The sequence below is a fragment of the Ips typographus genome, linkage group LG1, assembly GCF_016097725.1.
Source record: "Ips typographus isolate SLU linkage group LG1, UJ_Ityp_2.0, whole genome shotgun sequence".
Taxonomy (NCBI): domain Eukaryota; kingdom Metazoa; phylum Arthropoda; class Insecta; order Coleoptera; family Curculionidae; genus Ips; species Ips typographus.
In genome coordinates this window covers 19,441,949-19,463,417 of record NC_138422.1, presented here as the reverse complement: position 1 = coordinate 19,463,417, position 21,469 = coordinate 19,441,949, and the positions used below count along the sequence as shown (strand labels likewise).

Below are 21,469 nucleotides of genomic sequence, written 5' to 3'. Positions count from 1 at the left end.
AAAGAAAACTGATTTTTTGACGCTTTTATATGGGATACCCCATAATTTTTTTTTTAAATGTTTGAATTTTGAAAATTGTCTTTAACTGCCTTTATTAGTTTAGAATAATGGTAGATATGTGAGGTAAAGTGTCATTAGTCAAAATGTCATTTTTACGGGTGCCATATTTTGAAAACCAAAAATGTCATAATTTTAAGGTCCGTGACAAAACACCGGATTCGTATTCTACATTCCAAAATTACTAACAATGGCCACTTTGACAGATTTAAATCCAAAATGGCGGCGGTCAGTATAGTATCCTAAGAAAAAGTTTCATTTGTGCTAAAATTTGTTGTTTTTTAAAAAACCAAGGTTAATCTAATCTACACTTAACGTTATAGAAAAAAATAAAACTTAAAAAAGCTGAAGTTTTTAAAATGATGACCTCTCACTTGTAAACATAAAGTCAGTACGTTGATTTGCTCTCAAAGTGCTCGTATTAAATTCATAATAAATCTTAAAATAAAAATAATGTGTAAAAGTGAGTAATAAAGTTTTTCATTAAAAAAAAAATTGATTGATAATAGTGCAGTCTAAATAATCGCGTTTGACAGAATCTGTCATGTTCATAAAACTTCTCATAAATTCAAAGCCGACTTCTTGAAGTAAAATTAGTTCTTATTAAACTATTTCGTCATTTATGAAGCAAATCATAAGTTGTCATACATCACTGAAATTAGAATTAAACGTACTATTTTCACGTTTAAAAATTTAATTGGTCGCCCATAAGAAAAAGGAAAGTTGATGATGACTGCCGGCAGACGAAACGTCGGGCCTCAAATGCGAAACCGTCATCGTATAGCTGATAAAAAGTGGCAATTAAAATGTTTTTTCGCTTTTGGGATATCTCTTCAAATAAGGTTAGAAATAAATAAAAACAAAAAACCAAAATTTCAGTTTTTTTCGGATATCTTCGGAAGTACTAGGAAAATCGAAATTTTTAAAACGGTATTTGGTTTAACTTTAAATAAGCGACTTTGTCCCAATTTAAACTTCCCAATGTGTGATCCCAATGGTGAGAGTCGAATTTGAATTACCCTGTATATTAAAATTGCAAGTTAACTGAGGTGAAACTAAAATGAGGCTAAACGTAAAAGGCGTTACTAAAATGTCGCCTTAGACTCATCTTTCTTAATTGTCTATGATTAGTCTCAAAATGTTTGTTTCTGTTTCGGCTCAATTATATCAGAACACCCTGTTGCTCCAACCGAAAGTTATTCAAGCATTTGAGATATACTTTCTAATTGATAGACCGAAATGCTCAAATTAAAAGCTTTTCAGTAGAACGGACTTACTCGTCGTAAGTAATCTTTGTAATATTTTACAATAGTAGCACAGTAAGTCCAAGTGTCAGACTAGAAAAATAAAATTAAGTTTTTGTAGAAACAGAATAGCTATTTATGTACCAACGTTTTTAAGAAATATAATCTTTTGAACACTAAAATTTCTAAATTTTTATTACAAATTTAATATACTTCATCTGGAAAAAACTTGTTTATATGAAGATTATATTTTACTAAGAATTTAAAATAACAGTCACTCTAATACATTTCTATGTTTCAAAAATGTGACCTTATGCTTCTGAAAATTGTTTGTTCTTCTAGAAAGATTTCATTTAATTTAAAATGTTTTCTTTTTATTACAAAATTGATGAACTAACATACCTCCTATTACAGTGTAAATCCAAATGACAAATATCACACAATTTAACTTCATTTTAAACAAATCAATGACTTTTGAATATTTGGTCTTAATGCCAACTCAACTAGTAACTGAACCAAGCAACAATAAATCATTTCTTATATGAAGGTAATTTTTAACTAGTTTGATATCAGGGATTATAAGCTTTTGTTTTCAAAGAAAGTTTCAAGCAGTAAGTAATACGATCGGTGATTGATTGCGTGTTGTGATTTATATTTATGCTATTATTTTTGCTCTTTTAATTTAAATGAGGTATTTTTGGTTTGGCATATTCAATTTTGATATTGGGTGCGAATCGAGATGTACAAATAATTTATGAAAAGAAGAAATAAAACTATACAAAACTCGTAAATATTAGTGTTAGTCTCAACAAAAAAATCAAATGATATTGGATCAATTTGAACAATGATTGATATGATCGATGTTTGCTGGTAAATACACCGTGAAAATATCAAACTTCTCTCTCAAAAATCTCCAAAGATACAACATTAAAATGTGCTTGCAAATATGATTCAACATAATAACCAAAACTTAGTGAACCTCAATTATGGGAATGATGTTGCTGGAACATCGCAAGCAAAGAAAATAGGTTATGTGATGTCAGTTATTAAACACCCTGATATAAATAGACTAACCATTGGAATAAAAAAACAGATATCATGGTGTAAGTCTTAATATTGCTACCAGATAGTATACCAAAAACTAAGAAAAATAGAGACTCATTCTTAACCGCCAACATGCCCAACTATTAGAAAATAATTGAAACAAAAAAGGATGTTAATTCGGCGACATCGGTTTTTGCTTATTGGCTTCATCAGGCATGTGACATCATTTTCATGATAAATATACACGTATCGTCAGATAAGTTCCGTTTGCGACGCATCAGAACTTACACTTTGGTTGAAACCGTCCTGGCTTTGGGAAGCAAGCTTCAAAATGCTCGTCAGCTTGAAGGAAAAGTAGAATCAAGAACTGTTAATATTCGAATATCAACAGTAGAGCCAATGCCAAATGATTACACTAATTCAGGCATTTCTCCACCCCAGTCTAAATCGATATCATATTTCCTCGTATAAATTTTGCCGGCGTTTGTGCTCAATTACCGTTTTCGGTAAAAGCGCTCAAGACCATAGGTAGTACAAAAAATACTTCAAGCTACAGCTTTTGGTGTTTTTATTCTGGTCCTGGTATCTCTTTCTCTAGGCCACATTAGTTCAGACAAATGTTCTATAAAATTTGAAGTCTTGCTGAATTAAAACAAGATTTCATATGTAGATGAATCCAGAAAATGGTGTGAAAGTACGTAAGTAGGTAACTTTTTTAGACAACAATTCACTAAATTATAATGTCATGTGTGCATTCCTTAAAGGAATGCACACATTCCTTAAAGGAATGCACACATTGACGCGAATTGATTCGCCGCGATAACGAAGCGAATATTTCGCGACACAGGCGGTAGAGAAATTCGTCTCTCCTATCACATTTGCGCGAAAATTTCGCGACACGTAGGAAGTCAAAATATGTGGGTACACTTGCGCAAAAATTTCATAAGACATATTTTTTAACTGATTATATAGAAAGATGGATTCTTCAAGCTCTGAAGAAGAAGCAATAGTATTATTGGCTGCTTTAGAAGATGAGGAAGGTGAAAAGTAAGGCATTCTAACAATTTTTTATTAAATATAATTATGTGGGAACTTTAATTCAGTAGCGCCTTAACATTTACAGGGCAGGAAAATGTTTAACGTCAATTGAGTAATAAAAAGTAACATTTTGTGCTAAAGTTGGTATTTTTTTTTTTAGAAAAAAGCTCTGGACACATGGTATAAATTTGGAAAGAAAAGAAAAAGGCGAATTTCATACACTCATGCCACAACTGCGACTAGATATAAAGCGTTTTTATAAATATTTCAGAATGGACATTGCTTGTTTTGATGAAATATTAAATCTAATTAAAGATGACATCGAAAAACGATATACCAATTTACGAGAACACTACCAATTTACGAGAAGACTTAAATCGTATAAAATCGGATATTTCTTCACAAACTCTATTATCATTTCAGTTGAAGCCATCTTTGATTCGCAACGAAAACGACAGAAAACGCGGCTTGTCGCGAAAGAAATAAAATTCGCTGGAGTTTCGTAATCGCCAGGCGAAATTTTCGCGCCAGTTTGTTGCTCCTCGTTATACGCCAAAGACTTTGAGTCGACGAATATTTCGCGAGGCGAAAATTTCGCCGTCGCACCGAATTATTCGCGGCAGTGTGTGCATTCCTTAAATGTAGTAGCATTTTCAAGTGTTTGCGTTGCTTTGTTCTCGGATTTTTTTTTAATGATGTTTTTAGATCAACTTAATTCTGGAAATTTTGCCATTACAGAGAAAAACACAGTCGACTGTCTTAAACAGAGAGGTCATGAAATCTTAAACAATATCCCTGAGTGAGTTAAATGCCTTAGAGCACCTGTGACGTACTATATTTTACCTACCGCCAAATGTAAAGTCCTGCTTTCGCAACTCATATAAATTAGATTTTTTTTTTCTACTCGCGTGTGGAAAGTATCTATTTTGCAAAATTGTATTTTGCGCACGCGCACCAACCAAGCTGAATATTGAGCACGCGCACCGTCGAATTTTGTTTTTATGAATCGGAACTTTTTCTTCTTCTTCTTAATCCGCCGTCTCCCGCCGGAGGTTGGCAATCATTATTCTGGATGTAGCAGCTCTGAAGATGTCAATTGAGGTACCTCCAAACCATCTTCTTAAGTCTTTCAGCCAGGAGTTTTGTCTTCTTTCTACTGATCTTTTTCCTTGTATTTTTCCTTCAATGATCAGTCTCAAGCCTATGTATCCCGTTTTTTTTCCTTAACGATCAGGATCAGTTCTTTTGATTTTCCCATCAGCGCAAGGACTTCCAAGTTGGTGATTCTCTGCACCCACGCTATTCTTAACATACGGCGGTATAAATATAGTTGGATTTTTACCTTTTGAGAATGACGTCATCTTTTTACATCTTTGTTTCTCGCATATCAAACATGTGAAATAAACAATTTTAGCAAAAAAGGCACGTGGTTAATTTTGTCGTCCTGTCAAATTAAAAACGTTGACATTTACTGTCACTTTGATTTAAACGAATATCAAAGGTATAAAAATGCTGCGCTACAATGAGAAGGCCCAAATGCTAATTCTAAATGTGCTGCTTTTTTTCGAGTACGAAAAGAAACAGTTTCCAGATGTCAACTGAAACTCTCATGGTCACTCATTTTTCAAAGCATTTGTAGGTTAAAATTTGTGATCTAATTCCAGACATGCGTGTTTCTTCACCTGCTTGACGTCATTCTCAAAGGGTAAAATTTTGACTATACATCTCAAAAGCGTCCAGCTTTTTCTCTGTAGTCGCATCGAGAGTCCATCCTTCACTACCATATAACAAGGTTGAAAATATATAACATCTGATCATGCGCATTCTAAGTTCTAGGCTCAGTTCGGATCTCGTGAAAAATTGCTTCATATCAATAAATGTTTTTCTGGCCTGCTCAATTCGTGCTTTTATTTCGATCTTGGGGTCGCACTGAATATTAGTGATAGTCCCTAGATATCTGAATGAATTTACTTGTTCTATCTGTATATTGTTAATGGACAAATTGGCAACTATGTTCGTCTTTGAAAAAACAAGAAGCTTAGTTTTGGACGCATTTGTGAATAGTCCATGCCCGTTTCACTGTGGCTTACTATACGGTTCATTAAGTCTTGTAAATCGGCCAGGTTATCTGCCAGCACAATACAGGCGTCGGCGTATCTCAGATTGTTAACAATGACTCCATTTATTTTGATTCCTCTTTGGACCCCCTGCAGCGCTTCTCTAAAAATAGTTTCAGCCATATATACAGCCCTGCCTCACTTATAATTGCCTCTGATGTTGATTGCTCAACTTTAACTTCTGCCGTTTGATGCCAGTATAACTGTGAAATGATTATGATTTCTTCTTTGTCTATTCCCGTAGCTTGAAGAATCTCTATTAGTTTGTCGTGCTTAACGCAGAATGAATCGGAACACCCGTTTTAAAACTTGTTACAGTGAGGTATTAAAATTAAATATGACAGAAAACTGTCCATACAACAAGCTTGTGTCAAAACTGAATTTATATTTATATTGCAAAATAAATTAAGTCTGGGGTTCCTCGTAGAAAAAATATACAAAAATTATTCTACAGCTGAGACAGTGGAGTAATAAACGTAAAAAGGAACACCACAAATGCGATGATGAAATGACTTGAAAAAGAACGCTGGAATAAAATGGACACAAACCGCCAACGATAGAAAGGCATGGAGGAAAGAAGAGGAAGCCTATATCCAAAGATGTATGATTAGGGCTGATGATGAAAAAGTAAGAATAAGGTATAAAATATTGCCACATTAGAGGGTAACTCAGAGGGAAGAATACTCGGTTCATTGGTAACTCGCTTTATTGTCTAAAACGTACAGAGAGCGCGGAGGGCGAACGCTTAGCGGGGGATTTGCTCTTTTAATGAATAGAACCCTGGACTCACGTCCGAGGGCATTCACCGATCCCACTAAGTCGCTTTGGTAATAAAGGGAGGTAAGCTGGAACGGCTGTTATTTGCTAGGGAGGGTATGGGATTCAAAAAATGTATACACTTTTCTCTTAAAACTACTTTCCGATTCCTAGATAATGTTTTCAGACACAAAAAATTATTAATCCTTTCATTGGGTCACTTTTCAACCTTGTGTTTCGTCTATCTTCTTGGTCTCATTTTTGGCCAAAATTTACGTCAACTGCACATTGTATTGGACACTCCTTTGGGCACCATCATCTAGTTGGAAACGCATGACCTAGACTTAGACTTTATCTCATCAGAGTGCCTCCTCTTGGCACAGTACTCGCTAAGCGGCAAACTCAATCCCTTAGTTTCATCATCTTTTGTCCTTTGCGTGCTCTTCTGGCACATCTGTACACTTCTTAACGTAAGCTCGTTTGGAGATGCTTCTTTCGACTATTTTGTGTGCACACTGGTGTAGAACCGTCTTGGCGGGACTCACCTGAAAATGCTGGTTTCTCCAAGAGTTGCACTACTTGTGGAAGACGTCGGATAAACTGTGAGCTTTTTTTATAGCTATGCGTTCTTTTTACAGCTTTATAATATATATATATTATATATAAAAAATTTTTAAAAAATATAAAGTGCAACTAAAGTTATAACAATCAGGGTATATATCCAATGACAAACAACAACTGTGCGTAAAGAGGGTCATTACGTAAAAGAAAACTATGCGTAATTAGCTATTTACACTGAGGTCGTATTTTTTTATTCACTAGATGTTTAATAGCTATTTATGTAACCAGTTACAAAAAGATCGATTTTGTGTAACGAATGAATGTTTGTAGGGCGAGCGCAGCGAGGTCCTACAATTTGAATGAGTTACACAATAAGACATTTTCGAAACGTGTTGCATACATAATTTTTTCTAATTTTGACCAAAAAGCGGTAAAAACCATCTTTTAAAGTGATTTAACACAAATATTCACTTTCATAGCACCTTGTATAAACTGTGACAACGACATGTTATGATGGATATCGCCCATATGTTTCTACGGAAATGCATAAAAACAGAGAGTGATGAAATGAACTTTTCATAACTAGTTACATAAAATGATACTTTTCGTAACTAGTTACGATAAGTAAAACGTTTTGTCACTTTAATCAGTTTTGAAAAGTGTCACTTTATATGCCAAAATTAGAAGAAAAAAATTCTAAATCCAACAACATCAATGTCACATCTATGGATCTCGCAAATTTAATAGAAGTCGAAATTTAATAAAATATTGTATAAAACACGTGACTTGAACCGGTTTATTCACGAAAAGATCAATTAGGTCCACGAGCGTAGCGAGTGGCCTAAGTTCTTCGAAAAATGGTTTCAGTCCCTTGTTGTATAAATAACTATTAAAAATCTAGTGAATAAAAAATTGTTTACATCGTTGCTAAGCGTTGAATAATTGACTAATAATAGGATAAAATTTGATAAATATAAGGTATATACATAGTATAGAACAGAAATACGCAGCCCGAGGCACAGGTTAAGTTAGGTTAGTTATCATATTTTTTCCTGTACTGTTCCATTTGAAAATTTAATCAGATTTTTCGAAAACTTTTTTGTTATAATTATCAGGCTATAGATTAATTCAATGCTAAGAAACACCCAGTACTTTAAGGTCTGCTGTCGATGAATTGTAATAATTTTGACAGCAAGTCGAACATTAATTGTAAATATTATGAGTTTATCTGTTTATTTTATTGTAAAGTTCTTCCGCCAATCGGCACTAGGTCTGCATAAGTTTCATTGAATTTTCTGCTTGGTCGGCTGATATTTAGATCAAATTGATCCTACTGTTACACTTTACTGGGTTCTTTTTGATAAGTGAGACTTTGAATTAACTCAACAAACTTTATTTACTCATTACACAACAATTTACAACACTAGTAATCACTTTTTAAACCTCTAAAGTAACTTTTACCACTTTACTACTTCGTTCCTTGCTTTATCGCGCCACTGCTATTTCACCACTCACAACTGACTGTCCGTCGGCAGTCGGTTTATATACAGGGTGTTACAAATTCGAGACATTAGCATTGCTATCTCAGAAACTATAGTTGATAGAGCTTTAGTTAAATGGAGGCAAAGTTGCGAAGTTAATTGCTTAATAATTTGGTTAAAAAAAATTCAAAAAATGTTTATTACATCCGGAGATATCCGACAAAAACCGAAAAAGTCTAATTTCTATTTTATTTTTTACCACTTTATTATTGATTATTTTAGAAAACCAATGGCACCTTCTGGAGGCACTTTTTTGTGCTCTTCAAGAAAATAGTTTTAGTTTTCAGCTCCGACGTTTCGTTTTTAGATACCATCATCAACTTCATTTTTTCAAATACGGACCTGAACTTTTTATTTCGTTTTTGAGTAGCTACAGACCTTACGAAACTAATTATGTGTCACACTTATCAAAAAAATATATCTAATCTATTACGCACTTGGTACTTAAAGTTTCTTAAATAAATTACGCAATTCAAATTGATATATTGTCATAATGAAAAGATAATTTAGTTTGATATGATTTACTAATTATATTTTTTCTTTTTAATACCAAAAATAAAGTTGAATCTGTTTTATCAAAAGTCAACATCGAATATTCAAACATGTGAATATCTGAAAAATAAATAATTAATCAAAAACATATTTTTTTAAACGAATGAAAAGTACCATAAGAAACTTTCTCCCTTTTTCGAAGCAGCAATGAACCTAATTATTAAATTATATCAAACCAAATTATTTACTCATTCTGACAAAATATCAATTTCAATTGCTTAATTTAGTTAAAAAACTTAATGTACCAAGTACGTAAAACATTAGGATTTTTTTGACACATCGTTAGTTTCGGAAAGTCTGTACCTACTAAAAAACAAAATAAAAAGTTCAGGTGCGTATTTGAAAAATTGAAGTTGATGATGGTTTCTAAAAAACGAAACGTCGCATCTAAAAACTAAAACTATTTTCTTGAAGAGCACAAAAAAATGCCTCCAGAAGGTGCCATTGCTTCTAAAATAATCAATAATAAAGTGGTAAAAAAATAAAATAGAAATTTGACTTTTTCGGTTTTTGTCGGATATCTCCGGATGTAATGAACATTTTTTGATTTTTTTTTACCAAATTATTAAGAAATAAAATGCGCAACTTTGCCTCCATTTAACTAAAGCTCTATCATCTATAGTTTCTGAGATAGCAACGCTAATGCCTCGAATTTGTTACACCCTGTATGTGTGGGTGATCAATTCTCGAATGTTCTTGTATGCACAGAATGTTCCCGCTATACGTCTAGTAAACGTTTATTGTATCGCGAACATTCCATCCGATGCGCCGATCCAAGTTTAAAGATACCGGACCATGTCCAAAAGTAGCTGTTTTGTGGATTTGCATTTTACATGGGGTTAAATGGGAAACTCCCTTATTTTAAGACCTAGAGGGTTGAGACTTCGTATTAGGGAGGGTAAGTTTGGGACACCCCTGGGATGCGGTGTTGCCAAGTTGTGCATTTTTTCCTAAATTTAGGGAAATTCTATATAGTGACCCTTCGTTTTTCCCTAAATTTCAGGAAATCTTAATCTGGCTATGAGGCCTTTGTAACACTACATTATGAATAAATTCTTAAGAACGGCACTGGGGTATACACTTATTATTTTAATTCATTACCTCAACTGGTATTCCCGAGTCAGTGATGACCCAGAGCAAAATAAACCATGAATTTTCCCTAGACATAGGCTTTGCCCAATATTGTGAATTTACCTATTCCTCCAGTACTAAATCTTTTTGCGAGAAGTGTACACAGCGAAGGTTATGAGTAAAAAGTAGTTTCCATACAAATTTACAAATGTCTTAGTAAGAAGGAACTGGAACATTTCGTGAATAACTTGGACGGTTTGAGTTACACTCAAGTAAACCTGCTATCTGGATTTGACGAGATTGAGACGACATTAATGACGTTGAAGTGGAAAGTTAACATTCTGATCATACTTCAAATTCGGAATTCTAAATATTAAGTGGTGAACAACCTGTGTTCAAAAAGCACATAAAAACTACTATAATTGTAATAACTTTCATTGGTCAAAAATTCTACCAGACCAAAAAAATATTATACCAAAATATCCAATCTTACGTTTTTCACAGGATTTGCTTACAGTTTTTTCGATTTTTTTGGAATGATTGGCTTAAGCTATTTACAATAATTAATATCGTCATTCTAAGGGGTAGCCCAGAGGGAAGAAAACTCAGGTTTCCACAGGTAACCCACTTTGTTTGAGAAGTTAAATCAATTGGTACTGTACTGGTAGTAATCTTACCCCCAGATTGCCAAGATGGCGAAGAGCATGATGTGGGATGCAGGATCGAGTAGACGGAAGGTTCACGGAGGGCAAACGATTTATCGGGGATGAATGAACCCTAGACTTGTGTCCGAGGGCATTCACCGGGCCGGTAAAGTCGTTATGGTTCCAGCAAAGGGAGGTAAGTAGGTGCGGCACCTCTTGCTGCACGACCGCACTATTTCCTTTGCTAGGGCTGATACTCGGGTGTGGCACTTGGTCACCTAATGCTCCACGTTGCGTTGTACAAGAGGCATACCCAGACTAACCTAGAGATCAGTGATTTGTACGTGCTTTTGGTGCTGTATTTATACCCACATCATGACCTCAATTCGCCGATCTTGCTTACACCGACATTGTACTGGGGGAGACCGAGGCAATATTTGGTAACGGAACATAGTGTAATTTCTATGTTACAATATTAAGTGCTTTACCTTCTTTTTTCACCAAATACATTTTAAATTTAACAAAAATTGCTTAAGAAATAAATAATAAATTCAATTAAAAATTGATTTTATTAATGTCAGATAACTAAACCTCACCATTTTTAACAAATAAGATCGGTGTTTACCGAATGATGCGGCATTAATGGGGCTGTTCCTAGATTTGGGAAAGCCATTTGTACTTTATAACTCACAGAGTTAAGTACAGATGTCACCAGATGTTGCACAACAAGTAATAAGTATAACCACAATCTCTATAATAAAATATTGATTATATTACGAGTGTTTGTCTAACTACTCAAAAGACCAAGGTTTTTATTGTGCAAAGTGATGACTTTGACTATGTTTTGAAGGTCACAACCAGATAACTGTGGATTTTCAAATAACAGGTCGTCTTTTTTTTTGTAATATTGATAAGAATAAAAACATGAGTAACTATTACATGAAATATTTTATATGTTTCTCAAATCAAGTCAAATTCAAGGCATTTATTTCAAAACATATTTGAGTAAAACACAAAGTTTAAAACAGGTCACATCAAACAAAAGATTAAAAGTACATAATCGTCAAGTATAAAATCTTAAGAGCAAAACATTACAACCGACTTAAAAAACTTTTTTCGACGACTGACTTTGAAAGTACCTCATGTACGCTTCCATTTAAAAACAGAAAGTGGTTATTCACCGCGCGAGAGCAGAAACTGAATCATTTTCTGCTCTAGAGCGTTTTTGCTTTCTACTAAAAATCTACTCACCAACTTTTTCGGCATTTCCATAACCATGCTTGACATACCTGTTTGAAATAAACACATTCCGTCAAAGTGATTTATCGGTGACAATGAGTTCGAGCTACGAAAATGATGTGAGTTGTCCTTCTACAACTCACATTCAGTCGTCGAAAAAATATCGTCTATATTTCGAGCCGAAAGTACTTTTTCCGCTATTACATGATTGACATTTTTACTCGCAATTTTCATGTGCAAGCCGTAAATATGTACTTTCCGCTCTTAATATAGAATAACTATTGTAACATAAAGATTACACTAGGTGCCGTTACCCCAAGTTGCCCCGGTCTCCCCCAGTACAATGTTTGTGTCAGCAAGATTGGCGAATTGGGGTCATGATGTGGGTATAAATACTGCACCAAAAGCACGTACAGATTACCAAACTCTGGGGTCTTCCCCAGAGGGAAGTCACTGACTGATCTCTGGGTTAGTCTGGGTATGCCTATTGTGGAACTTAACGTGGAGCAGTAGGTGACCAAGTGCCACACCCTAGATCAGCCCTAGCAAAGGAAATAGTGTGGGCGCGCAGCTTAAGTTGCCGTTCCAACTTACCTCCCTTTGTTAGGTTCTTCACGTCTTTGCCGGCTCGGTGAATGCCCTCGGACCTAAGTCTAGGGTTCATTCACCACCGCTAAAGCGCTGCCCTCCGTGTATCTTCAGCCTAGCCAGTTTCACATCATGCTCCCAGCCATCTTGGCCATCTGGTGGTAAGATAACTATCTAGACAATAAGGCACAATTACTTAATAAAAGTGGGTTACCTGTGGAATCCTGCGTATTCTTCCCCCTCAACCAACCCTTAACGTGACACTATTTCCTACGATTTTTCATGGCGGAAGTAGCACTTTTCCGCTCTAGTACGGTAATAGTATATTCTATATTAAGAGCGGAAAGTAGTTATTTGCCGCTTGCACATGAAAATTGCAGCTTGAGGGGAAGCCGAACGCTGCAATCATGTAAAAGCGGCAAAAGTACTTTCGGCTCGAAATATAGACGATATTTTTTCGACGACTGAATGTGAGTTGTAGAAGGACAACTATAACAAACAAATAACCACTTTCTGCTTTGAAATGGAAGCGTATATGAGGTACTTTCAAAGTCAGTAGTCGAAAAAGTACTTTACTATAATAATTTAACGAAAGACATTAAATTATCAATGCAATCTAAATCGTGCGGTAAAATACTTTAGTATTCCAAATATGGTGTTAAAATGGTTCCAATATGGTTCAAAAAAAAGTGTCTATTCCGCACTCGATAGCGGACAGAACTCCGCTTCGCGTCGTTCGGTCAACTGCAATCAGCGTGCGGAAAAGTGTCACTTCCCGCACTTGTTAGATAATAGTATATTACATACTCAGGTGGAAAGTGTTTTATTTCCGTCAAGATAATAGGTAGTTCGCCGAGACGAAGTCGAGGTGAATTTTATTTCGAGACAGAAATTAAGCTTTCCAGCGTTGTTTGTATACTATTTTATTAACAACCATTTATCAGAATGTTATCAAACTTTTAATATATCATTTAGTTGAAATATTGATTGCTAATAGTCTCTAACAATAAGGTAGTATATGTGTGTGACATTTTTCGGCATAGGGTAGCAGTACTCACTTTTAAAGACTGTGCCTGTGATGGTTTATCATACACATTGTAATAATCAATTGGGATGACATTGTTTATTTTATATGTTTAATATGCGGGAAACAAAGATGTAAAAATATGACGTCATTCTCAAAAGGTAAAAATCCAACTATACATACGTAGTTGAAAATAATAGTATATTATTAACCAAGGTTTAGACAGAAGCTTTTATTGACCATATGTCAAGTTTAAATCCCGAGGAGTGAAGCGACGAGGGATTTAAGACATAAGGTCAATAAAAGCTGCCTAAACCGTGGATAATATAGCGTTTTTTCCACTATTAATCATATTTTTGATGGCCCTTTTATTGAAAATTTAAAAATTTACATACATATACAACACGAAAAGTCAAACAACATGAAAAGTCAACCTAATTTATCTGTCTCTGTCAAGTCAAGTATATTTCATATGTCTTAATAGACAATGACATTATTATTTACCTAGGTCAATAATATTTCCTTTTTTGTTGTTTGTGCCAGAATAGAACTAGAGATTAGACTCTATAATCGGTCAATAATGATATGTTAATCATGTTAGTAATGGAAAAAATATTTTATTAAATTTCGTCCTATAACTAGCCAAATATTTCAACGCTTAGCAACGATTTAAACAGTTTTTTCTACAAACATTCAATAATAATGCATTTTTCGCTTGCAAATCTTAACGAAAAGTTACCCTTTACTGAGGAGTTTACTTTATCGCGCGTTGCCAAGGGTAGCGAGCGATAACATTTTTTTCGCTTGCTGTCCAGAGCAACGGCCACAATGCATGCCATTATTGGAAATGTCAGTGTCAACAGTTTGATGTCAGTATTCAATTGTGTATAGTTTTGATCCTGTTTTTGAGTACCTACGCAGTCAGTTTAGTTTAGTTGTATTAGATATTTAGCGATGTTTGTAGAAAAAATATTGTATGTATTACGCGCACAATGTGACTTAACGCGTGACATGATTGCAATAAATAACAATTTTATTCACAAAAAATTTAAATCACTCTGAATGACATTCGCCTATTTACAGCTGTAAACAAACAAACATCAATCTCACATCTCCGGGGCGCGGTGCAAATTTAATAGAACTGTAATTTTAGTTTTTTAAAATATAAGAAGTCGAAATTTAATAAAATATTGTATAAAACAAAGCTGTATAAATAACTATTATACTCAACTGCCCTCTTAAGATAAAGTTGATTGACATCATTTCAAATTGTTGACTGTTATTGCGATTTGGATTTCCCAAGTAAGATACTTATCGGGGGTAATTGCACAAAAAGTAGATATGAGTGCATAAAAATTACCGATGCAAAAATAACAAGTTTGAACGCAGAATTATCAGGTAATTTTTAAGCACTAATGTAATTTTGAGGAATATTTCCCGAATAAAGAAAATGTTTTGGTTTTGCTGCAACTATAGATTGCTCAATGGAGCTCAATGAGCAAGTTCCAAACCGCTCATTAATTTCCGTTGACATCGCGTTTGACATTGTTTGGTTATAAAAAGTCAAAAAACCGCGCAAGGACAACAATTAGTGTACTAGCAATAGGCTCTACAACAATGCAGTCGTTATAGATACGTACAGTGCAATTATCGAAATGCAATTATCACTTTAGAAGCAATTATCGCTGTCATTCTGGTGAAAATGCACTGCTCCTATGGGACATTTAACACATGAGGAAAATATTCATGGAGAGTTTACACATGCATAGATCTACTTGCGATAATAAAAACGTGTCGGATGACATTTGGATACAAAATCGGTTTCGGATGAGAGTTGGATTGTATAACCGGCGCAATGAGAACGACACCGAGTCTCGCATTACCATCCAACATTCTTCTGGGCCTTTCTGAGTTACCTCTGTGGATACGCAGGGAGGCCGATGCGGCGCCGCAGAGGATGGAATGCGGCTCTACAATGCGTGACAACCACCTGGGTCAAGGACATACAAGTATAGCGGCCGCCATTCATCGGGATATTCCAATCCTGGGGGCTATGGTGGTCGCACCTGACGTAATACCTAGGTTCGAAAGGAAGTTTAAGATAGAAATCTCAACCAGGGAAAGTTGGGATAGTAGGTCAGTGACTTCTCGAGAAGGGGTGCAAAGCTGGTACACCGACGGCTTAAAGTCTTCCAATACGGGATGGTCCGGGGCGGGAGTGTACCGACAAGACACTAACAAGGAGGCCTATTTTTCGCTGGAGGGGTGGACGACCATTTTTCAGGCGGAATTGTTTGCAATCCCCGAGGCCGCCATAAGCAAGGAAGTTACAGAAGGACAAGAGGGAGTGATCGAGATCTACTCCGACAGTCAGGCTGTCCTAAAAGCACTTTGTAGTGCCAGGATGGGCAACAGATTGATTCAGGAATGCTGGGATGCGAAAAAAGTGGCAGAGCAGAAGCAGGTAAACCTAGTGTGGATTCCGGCACATATGGTCGTTTGAGATGAGAATGACGTTTGCTGCGCGACACAAAGTGAAGCGCAGCAATCATTCGAGAGCATAAAAGTCACATTGTGCGCGTAATACATATAATATTTTTTCTACAAACATCGCTACTAAACTTACTGCGTAGCTACTCAAAAACAGGATCAAAACTATACACAATAATAGAATACTGACATCAAACTGGTCACACTGACATTTCCAATAATGGCATGCATTGTGGCCGTTGCTCTGGACAGCAAGCGAAAAAATTTTTATCGCTCGCTACCCTTGGCAACGCGCGATAAAGTAAACTCCTCAGTAAAGGGTAACTTTTCGTTGAGATTTGGAAGCGAAAAATGCATCATTATTGAATGTTTATAGAAAAAAGTCATGGTTTACGCGCTTAATATATAAATAGCTATAAAATCGTTGCTAAGCGTTAAATAATTGACCAATAACAGGACGAAATTTAATAAATGTATTTAAAATGTCTGGATTGGTAAAGTATATGTAGTAAGTAGTTTAACGTTAGAGAACATAAACTAAATAGATTATTCTATTGTTTTTCTAACGCAACATAATGCAATGGCTCATTAGTCATTACAAGGTTTGTTCTGCATTTAGTTTAGACAGGTTTTTTTCGAATCCCACCTGACGTTATCAAGCTTCTCCATCGGTTCACAACAGCCTTCCATCAACTGTGATTCCCGACGAGTCCCAGTTGGTCCGTTTGCATACGGAGTCCAGAAAGGTCGTGAAAATTTTGGTGGATTCCTATTTGGAATCTAGTACTGTCATCACGTGGTCTGTCGTTAGCCGTGGCTGTTTCATATATCGATACCTTAGTTCCACAGTGTAACAAGTCCAAAAATATCAAATTTGAGTTATTCCAGTCATGACGATTCTAATACAACTTTCCACCAAATTGAATATTTTAAATATTTTAATTTGCATAAAAGATGGTAGTAGTAGTCTTCTTCTCTTTTTCTTCGTCGTATCTTCATGTCTGAAGCAACGTGACACTATGGCTACTTGTAACCTTACGCTTCCAAAGGTGGTGATCTTCAGATTCTTCGGCCTCTGGATCTTCGGCCTTCTACTTTGCCCTGTACTATAAGTTTCTCTAGGTTATCCTCATTTCTGCGTGTGATGTGTCCAAAATATTGAAGGATTCGTCTGCGGCAGACGAAAGATAGTCGATCCGTGATGTCGAGTTCATTAAGAATTGACACGTTTGTTCTTCTAGCCGTCCATGGAATGCGCAGCATTCTTCTCCAGCACCACATTTCAAAGGCGTTTATGTGGTGTCTACCAGCCGCCTTAATGGTTCATGACTCGGATCAGCAGGAAAATATAGAGAACACCAAAGATCTCAGCAGAGCCATTTTTGTCTTTTTGGATATCCCTCGATCTGTCCATATCTTTCCCAGGTTTACCATAGCTGCCCGCGATAGTGCTATACGTTTTCTTATCTCCGCCTCGCAGCCCCTTGTGTTTGTTATTAACGACCCCAAGTAGACGAAATTAACCGTTTCGATATTTGGAGGCAGATTGTTTATCTGTACTGCGTTACTTCTATCAATTACCATTTGGTTTTGTCGAAGTTAATCTCCAGACCAAGAGTCCGACTCTCATCAGCCACCCTTCCAAGCATTCGGGCCACTTCTTCAATCTTTGCTATTAGAGTGGTATCGTCCGCGTATCGAAGATTGTTTAGCTTTTTACCATTGATCGTGATCATTGATCCTCCAAATCTAGTGCGCGTCTCATTATGTATTCGCCATAGGCATTGAACAGTCTGGGTGACAATATGCACCCCTTGCGCAGTCCGCTTTGCGTTTTGAAAGGATCCGATGTTTCATTATCCAGGTTGACAATTGCGTCATTATTCTCGTACAAACTGATAATGAGGGCTACCAGGTGGCCTGGGACTCCCATATCACTCAGCACTTTCCACAGACTCTCCGAACTTACACAATCGAAGGCTTTTTTGTAGTCTAGAAAGCATCGGAGCATTAAACTCTTGTGCTTTTTCAATTAGTTGGCGGGTATTAAATATCTGGTCTCTGGTCCCTCTGCCTTTAACAAAACCGGCTTGTTCAGGAGGCATCTGAGGTAGCAAATACTTTTGTAGTCTTCGGTCGATTATTCTGATTATTTCCCTCATTGTACTAGCAGCCAATCAAATTCCGAGAACCTTTCTAGTTCCACCAATGGAAACCGTTTATACTGATTAAATCCCTGGCTGCTAAAATTTAACAGTGATTAAACACCACCTACCTTTTTCGAATACGTTTTTTGAAGAAAATTTGATATTAAACGAAACGGGATTTAGACACATATAAAATTTAAGCTATTTTCTTCAATATTAACAATTAATAAATCACTATAACGTAGTTTCCATTAAAAAATTACATAAATTAAAATATTATGACGTCTGATTGTCAATCTGAAATGTAAACAAAAATATACATGGCTGAACGAAAATCTGTCGTCTGCTAGGGTGAGTTCAATATTATCATTAATTTCATCACGTTTAGTTTAGTATTTGTGTTCTAACTAAGGTGTTTTCTTGTTAATAAACTAAAATGTGAGTTTTCAGGAAATAATCTTGACATATACCCCTCGGCGTTCACGTTTTATCACGTAAAATGTGCATTGGTAGGTTTTTTGCAAAATTTTTCTTTTAGGCAAATGGTTTCGACTAAATAATTCTTTGGAAAAAATCCTTCGACCTGCGGTCTCAGGATTTTATCGTCGAATTATTTAGTCTCAATCATTTTCCAAGCAAAATTTTGCAAAAAATCACCTATGCACAGTTTACCCGATAAAACTTGAACGTCTCGGGATATAACCTATGATTATTTCCCTCATTGTACTAGCAGCCAATAAAATTCAATGAACCTTTCTAGTTCGACCAATGAGAGCCGTTTTATACTGATTAAATCCCTAGCTGCTAAAATTTAACAGTGATTAAACACCTCCTACCTTTTTCGAATACCTTTTTTTGAAGAACATTTGATATTAAACAAAACGGGATTTAGACACATATAAAATTTAAGCTATTTTCTTCAATATTAACAATTAATAAATCACTATAATGTAGTTTCCATTAAAAAATTACATAAATTAAAATATTATGACGTCTGATTGTCAATCTGAAAAGTAAACAAAAATATACATGGCTGAACGAAAATCTGTCGTCTGTTGGGGTGAGTTCAATATTATCATTAATTTCATCACGTTTAGTTTAGTATTTGTGTTCTAACTAAGGTGTTTTCTTGTTAATAAACTAAAATGTGAGTTTTCAGGAAATAATCTTGACATATACCCCTCGGCGTTCACGTTTTATCACGTAAAATGTGCATTGGTAGGTTTTTTGCAAAATTTTTCTTTTAGGCAAATGGTTTCGACTAAATAATTCTTTGGAAAAAATCCTTCGACCTGCGGTCTCAGGATTTTATCGTCGAATTATTTAGTCTCAATCATTTTCCAAGCAAAATTTTGCAAAAAATCACCTATGCACAGTTTACCCGATAAAACTTGAACGTCTCGGGATATAACCTATGATTATTTCCCTCATTGTACTAGCAGCCAATAAAATTCAATGAACCTTTCTAGTTCGACCAATGAGAGCCGTTTTATACTGATTAAATCCCTAGCTGCTAAAATTTAACAGTGATTAAACACCTCCTACCTTTTTCGAATACCTTTTTTTGAAGAACATTTGATATTAAACAAAACGGGATTTAGACACATATAAAATTTAAGCTATTTTCTTCAATATTAACAATTAATAAATCACTATAATGTAGTTTCCATTAAAAAATTACATAAATTAAAATATTATGACGTCTGATTGTCAATCTGAAAAGTAAACAAAAATATACATGGCTGAACGAAAATCTGTCGTCTGTTGGGGTGAGTTCAATATTATCATTAATTTCATCACGTTTAGTTTAGTATTTGTGTTCTAACTAAGGTGTTTTCTTGTTAATAAACTAAAATGTGAGTTTTCAGGAAATAATCTTGACATATACCCCTCGGCGTTCACGTTTTATCACGTAAAATGTGCATTGGTAGGTTTTTTGCAAAATTTTTCTTTTAGGCAAATGGTTTCGACTAAATAATTCTTTGGAAAAAATCCTTCGACCTGCGGTCTCAGGATTTTATCGTCGAATTATTTAGTCTCAATCATTTTCCAAGCAAAATTTTGCAAAAAATCACCTATGCACAGTTTACCCGATAAAACTTGAACGTCTCGGGATATAACCTATGATTATTTCCTTCATTGTACCAGCAGCCAATCAAATTTCGAGAACCTTTCTAGTTCCACCAATGAAAACCGTTTTATACTGATTAAATCCCTGGCTGCTAAAATTTAACAGTGATTAAACACCACCTACCTTTTTCGAATACGTTTTTTTGAAGAACATTTGATATTAAACGAAACGGGATTTAGACACATATAAAATTTAAGCTATTTTCTTCAATATTAACAATTAATAAATCACTATAACGTAGTTTCCATTAAAAAATTACATAAATTAAAATATTATGACGTCTGATTGTCAATCTGAAATGTAAACAAAAATATACATGGCTGAACGAAAATCTGTCGCCTGCTGGGGTGAGTTCAATATTATCATTAATTTCATCACGTTTAGTTTAGTATTTGTGTTCTAACTAAGGTGTTTTCTTGTTAATAAACTAAAATGTGAGTTTTCAGGAAATAATCTTGACATATACCCCTCGGCGTTCACGTTTTATCACGTAAAATGTGCATTGGTAGGTTTTTTGCAAAATTTTTCTTTTAGGCAAATGGTTTCGACTAAATAATTCGACGATAAAATCCTGAGACCGCGGGTCTCAGGATTTTATCGTCGAATTATTTAGTCTCAATCATTTTCCAAGCAAAATTTTGCAAAAAATCACCTATGCACAGTTTACCCGACAAAACTTGAACGTCTCGGGATATAACCTATGAGTAAAATCTTGCTAGCGTGCGATATTAATGCTATCGTCCGGTAGTTTTGGCATTTCTTCGTAAATCCTTTTTTATGGATTGGAATAAAAGCCGATCTAGTCCAGTCTTTAGGCCATTGTTGAATCTGCCACACTTTGTTACAGATGTCATGAAGTAATTTGATTCCTTCATTTCCCAGTAGTTTTATCATCTCGGTTGCGATATCGTCTGTTCCTGGGGCCTTGTTTGACTTAAGGTGTGTTATGGCCTCTTTCACTTCGCTTCTTAGTATATCCGGTTCCAGTTAATTTGTCGTGAGACGTGTCTGCTCCTGATTATTTGGCCTATTTTGGTTTATTTATTTTTATTTTTGGTAGTAGTAGTATGACAGTAGAAAAACATACATTTTTTTATCATACATTTTTTTTTACTTTTATTTCACGGTATGCCACTACTTTTTCATAAACTACAGATCAGTCTTAAATTTCTGATTAAATTTAGAAAGAAAAAGCTTTCTTCCGACTTCGTTTTCGAGTAAAAAA

The 21,469-nt window shown here is 35.2% G+C and overlaps 1 protein-coding gene and 1 long non-coding RNA gene across 2 annotated transcripts in view; both read left to right on the top strand.

Annotated features, from left to right (window-relative positions):
- The window catches only part of LOC145731918 (trissin receptor-like), a 394,457-nt gene that overhangs the window by 233,992 nt on the left and 138,996 nt on the right, over positions 1 to 21,469 (top strand). The window lies entirely within an intron of this gene.
- Positions 16,088 to 20,341, top strand: LOC145731695 (uncharacterized). The gene is made up of 2 exons (XR_014178857.1): positions 16,088 to 17,842; positions 17,873 to 20,341. It is a non-coding gene; the product is annotated as an uncharacterized LOC145731695 (long non-coding RNA).